The 7796-nt window shown below is 47.4% G+C and overlaps 1 long non-coding RNA gene across 1 annotated transcript in view; it reads left to right on the forward strand.

Moving 5' to 3' along the window:
• Nucleotides 1-1010: 1010 nt before the first annotated feature.
• Nucleotides 1011-7796, forward strand: part of LOC107184576 — a 10780-nt gene continuing 3994 nt past the window's right edge. Inside the window, exons 1-2 of the long non-coding RNA XR_001515430.1 lie at nucleotides 1011-1407; nucleotides 2558-2841. This is a non-coding gene — a long non-coding RNA (uncharacterized LOC107184576). The remainder of the gene's footprint in view (nucleotides 1408-2557; nucleotides 2842-7796) is intronic.

Raw genomic sequence — 7796 nt, forward strand, 5'->3', positions numbered from 1 at the left:
GATGACAGGATTATTAATTCCACAGAGGGGACTGGCACCTGGGCATGGTTATGAAGGACTTCAGAGGGGTTGCATCTGAGACAAGTTTTAAAAGACCAACAAGAGTTTGCTAAGCAGCGAAGAGGATGGAGGAGATGCCAGGAGGAGGAGGGAACAGCACAAGCCAGGGCAGGAGGTCCCTCAGGAGCACTGGCTGCTCCGAGCTAAAGGCCGTGGGGGATACACGCGGGGGTCTGATTCCAGATTGGAAAAGTCCTCCTTCCATTCTGAAGTCTGAAAAACGCTTCCAGTCTCACATGATTTACTAGTATTTGCTATCACTTGATCCAGCAGAGAGTTCTAACTTGTGTAGGCTCGGTCCAACAGGGACCTGTTAATGTAATTAGTGCCTGAATATTGCCCGTGTTCATGTGAACTTCGATTTGCCTATTGAGATGGGTGGTCCTCTCTCCCATCATTCGAAATCAGTCCCACAACTTAGCCAAGGCCACAGGCCCCAGCTCTCAAGGTGCCTAGAGAGGTGTAGCAGCGGCCCAAGGGAATGCTTGGGTGAGCGGGAGAATGCAGACATTTCGTTTCTGTCTGGCCAAGTGGTGCCATTTGTTGTAGAGCTGCCCTTGTACAACAGCGAGTGACCACCACCACCACCACCAGCACCACCCCCAAAAAAGTGTGGTGGTGTGTGTGAGAGAGAGAGAGAGAGAGACCTGTACATTTTAATGGCTGTTCACAGTCCTTAGGGAGGGAGTTAGCAGCTTTGGCCTGGAGGCTGCTCCCCCACCTGTCTCCAGGCCCTGCAAGCAGCTGTGTGCGATGGAGACAGCCTCCAAAGAAAGAAGCGGTTCTGTCAGGGCGGAGGGGGCGGGGGTAACTATGGGATTCCTTTCTCACAGACTCACAGGGACAGGACCTGTGTAGCAACTGCAACAAATAGCAAAAGGGACATTAGTCAGGCTTCGTGTTTTGCTCAACTACATGTTAGGTAAAAGATTTCAAGACCCAACTCCAGAGCCACTTTAGAATGTTTTTTTCCGAAGGAGGAGACAGAGCACACGCGAAGCTGCGAGGGAATCGGGGACCCCGCACCCCGCAGGCGCACGGCGGGTTCCGGCCTCGGATGAAACGCACACAGGACCCTGCTCTCTCCGGGACCTGCAGTCCCGCGCACAGAACGCAGCACTTCCCGGGAGAGCGCCTCGAAACTTCGTGATCGGTTTTGCTCGGGGCTGAACAGCACGGGCATTTGTGAAGTTCAAGTTTTTAGAAAAGCCAGCAGAGGCGAGGTCTCCACCGACGCAGATCCAGGCGCATCTAGGGTGGCCAGGGGTGGCCGCGCCCCAGAGGACGGGGACCCGCGCAGAGAGAAAGAAACGAGCCGGGCAAGAAGATGAAAACCACAGCGAGGAGGTATTTTCGGTATCATTTTAATCACAAAACAGCACGAATGCGGTCTGTGCCTGCGTGCTACCCAAACGCCGATTTGAATACCACGGAACGCGAGTTTGAAAATTTCCATTTTTGTAATTTGCTTTCCTTTGTTCAAGCCAAGACTTGAGAGAAACCTGGCAGCCTTTCTCTGAGTCTGGCACGATCTCCCCTCAGACGCACTCGGTGGGTTGGGATGTGGAGGGAGACCGCACGAGAGAGAAGGGGAAAGAGGGAGAGAGAGCGACGGGGGAGGCTGCCAGAGAGCAGAGAGCAGGCCCGCAGCCGCCTGCCAGGGCGTTTGGCTCCACCTGCAGGAATCCGAGGGCAAACCCATCAGGCCCCTCTGCTTCCACCGACAGCAGGAGGGGCTGGGGGGTCCTCTGACCACCGCCTAGAGTTCCCCCGCCTGCAGGAATGGAGTGTAAGGACTTGGGAGGCAGGGATCTCCATCACCAGATCAAAAGCCACTATCAGATTCAGCACAGGGATTTATACTTGGAGGAATCAATACAGCATGCCTCCTCCTGCAACCTTTGGATTGATTTGAGGGTAAGGGCAGTGTCTGGTCCCCAGTCCAGGCTCGGCACCTAGCTGTGCTCAAGTGTTGAATGAATGAGTGGACAAGCAAATGAACCCGGCGCCCTGAATAATCAACTCTCAAACAAGAGACCGAATGTCATAAAAACAAACACCTTTTTGTTTTCCAGGTGTATTGACGAGTTGCGGGGCACTTTGTTAGTGGCCAGTTATTGCTTCAAGGACTCGGCACCATGGGGAGGAGTCCAGTGTTCCACCTCCAACCTGAGTAGCAGCAAGAACTACTCACTTCATCTCATGCCCTTATTTTACAGAGTAGAGGCCCAATGCATGAAATTAGTGTAAGGGGCTTGGCCCTCCCAGCCATGGCGGCTTGCCTCAGCCCTCACCCTCACAGGCTCAGCTTCATCTGGAAGGACATCTGGAAGGTCCTTTGGCTGTCTGATCTAATTAGCATATTACCCTTTTTATTATTATAGATGAGCAAACAGAGGCTGGAGAGTTTTTACCCAGGTCAACTGGTTTGTTGATGATAGAACTGGTTTGGAGCTAAAATGTCCCTGACCTTCTCTCTGGTGTTTGTTTTCTGCAGCAAGAGACTGATTCTGCCTTAAGATAGAGCGGCCTGTGTGAATACTCCCACTGATTGGCTGTCTCAGGAGGAAGTTGGCTTCCCCACCTACCTGTTGTCCTGTCTGGGAGCTTCTGTCCCAGCTTCCACTCTGGGCCAAGGCAGCTGCTGGGGAGGCTCTACTCCAAAACTCACTTGCTGCCTGGAGCTGATGCCAACTGGTGGCTAACCTTGTGAATTCATTTCCTAAAGCCGACAGGACAGAATCTTTAAGCTCACGGGGTTGGTAAGCCACAAACAGGCAGGTGCGTTGTTTTAACAACACAGGTGTCTTATATCCTATATCTAGCACATCTACTTATCCAAAGTGCTTAATAAGTAGTTCTTGAGTTTCCCAGTGATCGTTATAGATGGTATTTACCAAGTGAAAAAGAATTTTCGCTGTAGGCAGTTAGCACTCACTTTCCAAATAAAATTTTTTAAAAGGTGAGGATTTTACTTATAAATGGGATTCCATTTGCATTGTGTCAGATGAGTGTGATGCAGTGGAAGTTGGGAATCAGAAGATCCATGTTCTAGCCACAACCTGTCTATAAAATGGAAATAATACTGTGAAGGCCTTTGAAAGGAATAAAAATGAGTCATTCTAACAATAATAATCACAATATTCATGACAGCTTTGAACTATTGTGAAGTGCTTACTACATTGCAGGCTCGCTGCTAACCACTTTAAATGCATTATCTAATTATTCTCATAACAACCCCACGTGATTGCAGTTATTATCCCATTTTACAGAATGAGAGAAATGAAGCTCAGAGAGTTTAAGATCCTCACCTATGGTGGCAGCTTACAGTGGGAGGCCAGTGTTGGAACCCAACTCATATCTGACTCTGGGCTCTTAAACTTCATATTACTCAGCAAATACCTATTGGCTGATTCCATGCTGAAGGCATTCAAATCTCTACCTCTAGTTCTTTCTCCTGAGAACTCTATACTTTTATTTCTAATTACTGAAAGAATATCATTAATTGAATATTCCTCTACTGTTTAAATTTAAAAAGGGCCTAAACCAAACTCCTTTCTTCTGTTCATAAGCTTTACCGAGAGCCATCCATGTTCAAACTTCCAAACTTGGTCTAGGGCAGTGCTCTCAGCAGGGGGTGATTTTGCTCTTCAGGAGACAATGTCTGGAGATATTTTTGGTTGTCCCAACTGGGGGTAGGGTGGTGCTACTGGCAACTAATTAGTAGAGACCAGAGATGCTGCTAAACAGCCTACAATACACACAACAGCCCACCACAACAGAGAATTATTCAGCTCCAAATGTCAATAGGGCTGAGGTTGAGAAACCCTGATTTAAGAATATGAAGATGAATGAGACAGAGATCGCCATTAATCACCTGCTATAGGAGATGTATGTATAAATTTGAAGCACAGTTTACAAAGATACCCATGTGGTGACCAAAGAAAGGGCTTTGAGGTCCTTAAAGAGCTATGGGGCTTACTATGGACTGCAGAAGGCTTGTTGGAGGAGGCGGCACTTAGGCACAAAGAAGAGATAAGATCTGGATTCTGGTAAAAAGACAAACAGTGCGCAGGGTGTGGGTGTATGTGAGGAATGCTGGCTTATTTTAATTGGAGTGGAGGAGGTGTGAAGAGGATTAGTGGAGAAAAGGAGACTAGATCAAAGAGCCTTGAGTGCAAAGAAAAGGACTTTAGACTTTATTTGTAAATAATGGGAAGCCATCTAACTTTTTTTAAAGAAGTGCTTATTGATTTTTAGAAAGAGAGGAAGGGAGAGGAGCAAGAGAGAGAGAAACATTGATGTGAGAGTGTAACAGCATAACATCCATCGGCTGCCTCCTGCACGTCCCCCACTGCGGATGGAGCCGACAACCTGGGCATGTGCCCTGACTGGGAATCGAACCAGCAACCTTTTGGTGCAGGAGATGCTGTGCAACCAACTGAGCCAAACTGGTCAGGACAGACATCTAACATTTTCACAGGGGGCAGTAATGTGATCAAAATGTTCTGGGTAGATGAATCTAGCAGCTGAATGAAAATGAATTGCACAGAATAAAAAGCTAAAGACATAACACGACTGCCATAGGTCTTACTATTTAAAAAGAATCACTTAGCTATTTTGGTTATTATTAGTAATAACCAATAACTGAGTGATTATTGTAATACAAAGCTAAACTCTCTCTCTATATCCTTACTGAGTGCTTCCCACTGTCACAAGAATTCCCCCCTTTGATAGATAAAGGGACAGTCTTAGAGTGGCCAGAAAGTGGCCGAATCAGGATCTGGCTTCCAAAGTCTGTACTCCTCACTGCTTTGGGTGCTGGGTACACGGCTGGGATTCTGAACCTCTTGACCGATCCAGATTGTTCTCCTTCCCAAGACAGGTAAGAGCATGAGGCAGCCCAGACCCCTCTGAGAATGGGAAGGTCCAGGACAAAGAGCCCCGGGAAATCTGGTTCTCCTTGGCAGACAAGGCTGACTGTCGGAGAAAGGGAGTGTTTCTCTGGGCTAAATTTTTTTTTTTGGGGGGGGGGAGCACACCTCACAATAGGTTCTCTAAATCTATTCGGAGTTAAATTGGTTCCTCCCTGGGGGATGGTAAATGAGAATAAAAAGGGGACACGGTCTGGGGTGTCTGAAGCAAAGATGGAGCTTCTAATGTCAGGCCTCCCCTGCCTGATGAGGTAGCAGCAAGTAGAAGACAGGGAGTGGGGAACAGAAAGGCTGTGACTCAGAAATTCCCTGTTTACTTGGCTCCTGAACAGAGTGGTAACTGGATCCAGGTGTGTGCTCTGGTTTTGTTTGAGCCTTTTGGCCACAGGCAGGGAAGGAGAGGAAAGGCGCTGACCGTATTTATAGACAGAGTAGGGGGCTCTATCAGAATTGGTGGAGGCTCTGACAGAGGCCCCAGCGGCTACAGTGGGCCTCGGTGGGCCTACAACTAGACCTTTGGTGGTGACCAGGACACAGCTTTTATCATGAAAGAAGATGCATTACAAGGGGCTAAAGAAGGAAAGGGCCAGCATGGTGGGCACCACCGAGTAGCCAAGGATCGGTAGGTGGGGTACATGTGAGCAGCTGCTTGAAAATGTCCAGGACGAGCTGAGAGGAAGTGAGGTGGTGGACATTCTCCCGGAGCAGGCAGGGGAAGAGTCAGCTGCGGATGGCGTTTGGAGGCATCCCTGTGGTGCAGTGTGACTCTTCACTGCAGGATAATCTTTAAACTGTTTTTGGAAAGTTTGGGATCTCCAGTTTTAACGACAAAGGCCCCAAAAGTCCAGGGTCCCAGTTCTTCTTTCTAAAATCCCACCACTTTAAAGGAACAAAATTTTGCCACAATCTCTTAGATTTTGATATTCCAATAAGTAGAGTCTTTGTTGTTGTTGTTAATCCTCACCTGAGAATATTTTTTCCCTTGCTCTTCAGAGAGAGTCAAAGGTACATTTGACCATACACAATCATTCCTACTAAAAACACAGTAGCATAATAAGAGCCAAGAGGAACATAAGGACGAGCACTGCAAGTGCCGGACTGGGGGCAGGGAGAGAAACCATAGCCGAGGTACATACTCTTGACCAGGAACCGAACCTGAGACCCTTCACTTCCAGGCCAATGCTCTAACCACTAAGCAACTGGCCAGGGCTTGAATGAGTAGACTTTCCTCAAGGTCAGTGATTGGCTCTGTAACACCAAACTCAGGAGGTGCTCAGAGTAGCTGCTGAGTTTAACTCAGCCCAAGCTTCTTCCAAAACATGCAGAGCATACTTGAAATGCATTAATATAATTTTTAAAGCCAAATTTTTATTTTCACCTAGTTAAAGAAGAAAAAAAAGGCTAACCTCATGCATCAATATGCCTGTTTTCACAAAGCCTTTGCCCACAGTCTGTAAGTTGTCCTAATACTAAGACCAAAAGCCAAAAAGCAAATGTTTTTTCCTCGAGAAAATCTGGAAGAGGTAATTATACTAAAACATACTAACTCAGAAGGATCTGTTTCACTGTTTTTGCTTGTGGAAGTGGCATAATTAGCCAAACATTGTCCTGAGACAAGAATAAAAACCAGAAATCAAGGTTCTCCTTGCCATGGCCTCCCTATTTTGTTGCCCTACATGACGTATTCCTGATGGAAATGAGGCTGTAGACTACAAGCACATTTATCAGGGTTTGAGGGTCCCCAGACAGCGGAAAACATCCCTGATCACTTCATACACACCTCACCCTTGGAACTAGTGTGCTTGAATCCAATCTGCTGACACTATATTACTTAACCTTGAGGTAGTGCGTTGGCTGAAAGTCTTTATTGAGGACCTACTATGCAGACAGTGTAGAATTAGTAGTTCTAGAGTTAAGGGGGAAAAAAGGCCAAAATAGGACCCGGAACCCCCAAATTTGGCTTATAAGCTAGTTGAAGAAAATGCAGTAAATATACATGATTGAAAGACAATATTTGTTCCTCAGATACTTTCTGGGTGCCTACTGTGCGCTAGGCCTCATGATAGACCAGAGGTCGGCAAACCACGGCTCGTGAGCCACATGCGGCTCTTTGGCCCCTTGAGTGTGGCTCTTCCACAAAATACCACGTGCGGGCACGCAGGTACAGTGCGATTGAAACTTCGTAGCCCATGCACAGAAGTCGTTTTTCGGCCTGGGCAAGTCTATTTTGAAGAAGTGGCATTAGAAGAAGTGGGGGGTGTCGGTCGGTCGGGCGACGGGAGACTAGGCGCAGGCGGGCCACGGAATACACAGCGCGGGAGAGCTACATTGTTTTGAGGTACATTCGCTGAGGTCAACCCCTTCCAACTCTCCCATCCACACTTGTCTATCTGAAACAAGTATATAAGATGAGTGTGGATGGGAGAGTTGGAAGGGGTCGACCTCAGAGAATGTACCTCAATCAGAATGAGGACGTTTTTAGCAAAGGCCAGCTTAGAAGTACCGACTTCTAAGTAATTAAGTTAATAGCAATGTACCGACCTATATAGTTTAAGTTTAAAAAATTTGGCTCTCAAAAGAAATTTCAATCCTCCTCCTCTCCCTCCCCTTCCTCCCTGGAACCAAACCTAAGACTCTTCAGTCCACAGACCAATGCTCTATCCACTGAGCCAAACCAATCTGGGCTCTTCTCCTCTCTTCTTTTTCCCTAGCAGAAGGAATGGAGAGCGGCAAGTGTTTTGAATCCGTACCAAAAGGAGGGAAAAAGAACTCTACTTGGACGCAGAGCGGTCCAAGTAAGAC

This window comes from Myotis davidii, unplaced genomic scaffold (assembly GCF_000327345.1).
Source record: "Myotis davidii unplaced genomic scaffold, ASM32734v1 scaffold205, whole genome shotgun sequence".
Taxonomy (NCBI): Eukaryota; Metazoa; Chordata; class Mammalia; order Chiroptera; family Vespertilionidae; genus Myotis; species Myotis davidii.